This window comes from Octodon degus, unplaced genomic scaffold (assembly GCF_000260255.1).
Source record: "Octodon degus isolate 3935 unplaced genomic scaffold, OctDeg1.0 scaffold00042, whole genome shotgun sequence".
In the NCBI taxonomy this organism is placed as follows: domain Eukaryota; kingdom Metazoa; phylum Chordata; class Mammalia; order Rodentia; family Octodontidae; genus Octodon; species Octodon degus.
In genome coordinates this window covers 11,349,113-11,351,203 of record NW_004524618.1, presented here as the reverse complement: position 1 = coordinate 11,351,203, position 2,091 = coordinate 11,349,113, and positions in this window count along the sequence as shown.

The following is a 2,091-nucleotide window of genomic DNA, read 5'->3' as shown; positions in this document are numbered from 1 at the left end:
CACAGACCTAAATGCAAAACCTTAAAGTACATAACTTCTTGAAGAAAGTCAATCAAACTTCTATGACCCTGAATTATCTAAGATTTCCCAGAGAGGACACAAAACCAGAAAAGAATATATGAAAAGCTGAACTTCACAAAAATTGGAAAATTCTGTTTTTCAAAAGCCTATTATGAATATTAATAGGACAATGAGAGAAAAAAGTTTGAAAAACACATATCTGACAAAAGACAAATTGTATATAAACTATATTTTAAAACTGTTAAAATCAAATAACAAGAAACAAGCAATAAAAGTGAGCAAAAGATAGATTTGGAAAGATAGGTCACTGAAAAATATAAGGAAATAACTAACCTGTGGTGAGAGAGTTAGGTCACCTACTCGTGTAGTTAAAATTCAAACAACTGACAACGCCAAATCTCGATGAGGGGCAACTGAAATATTTCCAAATGTTACTAGTAGAAATAGAGAAGGGAACAGCCACTGTAGAAAATGATTTGGTAATTTCTTATAAGGTTAGAACATAGACTCACTCGTCAGACAGCCCAGCAATCTGCTCAGTGGTTCCCTTCTTTCTCCACCAGAAATGAACATCTATGCCTGCCCAAAATCCCCCTGCAAATATTCATAGCAGCTCATTTATAATTGGTGAATATGCAAACAACCCAAATCTTTTTCTTCCTCTAGTGCCTGGATGCACAAATTATAGTGCAGGGCAGTTGTACAGTGAGACGTTATTCAGAAAGCATTTTAAAAGAACTAGCTCAGCCTGCAGTGCCTGCCCCACCCCGGGGCCTGCTAACACAGTGACTGAGACTGGGCGTGGTGGCTCCTGCCTGTAATCCCAGCACTTGGGAGGCTGAAAACAAGAGGATCACTATGAGTTCGATCTACCTAGTGAGACCCTGTAGTCCCTGTACTAAATATATAAAATAAATAAATAATTGAGCTAATGACACATACGACAGCACTGATGTGTCTCAGCAGCATTTTGCTAGGTTAAAGAGGTCAGGCACAAAGCCTCAGTGCTCTGTGACTCCATTGGTATCATGGTCCACAAAAGGAAAAACAGGAAAAGAAAGCACATCGGTGGCTTTGGGGACACAGCTGATAGAGATGGGACTGGCTGCGCAGAAGCACAGGGAGGTCTGGCAGGGCAATGAAAGCGTCTGATCTATCTACTGTTGTGGCCATATGACCTCAGTCATCACCAGGCTGTAAATGTTGAAAGTGATGAATTTCATACTAGATAGGCTATGCCTCATTGAAAATGACACCTGGAAGTGTGGCAGTTAGTCAGATACATTAAGCATGTGACCTTACTTAGCAAGCAGAGCAGACATGGGACATCTCCTCCACTTCTTAAAACTTTCCTGAGTAGTGAATTATGAGTCTCCAGGCTGGCACTCACCTCTCAGGCCCCGGAGTCATTAAATTAGGTGAAACAGCCAGCTATCTGCCCAAGCCTCTCCTCCTTTATTAAAGCAGCTCAGAAGATTTGTGTTTCTTGAAATACCACTTCCTAATCTGCTAAGCAGTGTCTAGCTGCAAATAAATCACAAGCATGTAGGATGAACTGCTCCTTGAAATGAAGACTGGCATTTGAAAGGGAAAAGAAAAAATTGAAAAGAAACGTATCAACTGACCAGTGGGATATGGTGCCGGGAGACACCCAGAGTACCAGAGAGCCCTCCCCCCACCTCTCCCAACTCGTACTGGCGAGGAGGAGGCTGAACTGGTGCAGGCTTTTCTTTGGGCTTGATAGTGACAATGATGATCCTGTCAAGGATGTGAACCCCACGACCACTGGTGACAGCAGCCCCGGCTACACCCTAAGCAGCCCATGGTCTGTAGCTATGGGTTAGACAAGTATGTCCACTCAGATCCAAGACAACCCTTGGAATAAGCACTTTAATCATCAAACTTTATAAAGAAGGAAAATAAAACAAACGTGCTGGACACCTTGCTCAAGTTCAGGCCGCTTGTGAGTGGCAGTGGGCTTTGAACCCATGTGTCTCTGAGCCCAGGACAGAAACACTTAAAAACAATCAAAAATCGACATGTTTTCCTAGCAGTTGAGTGTCTTCTCCA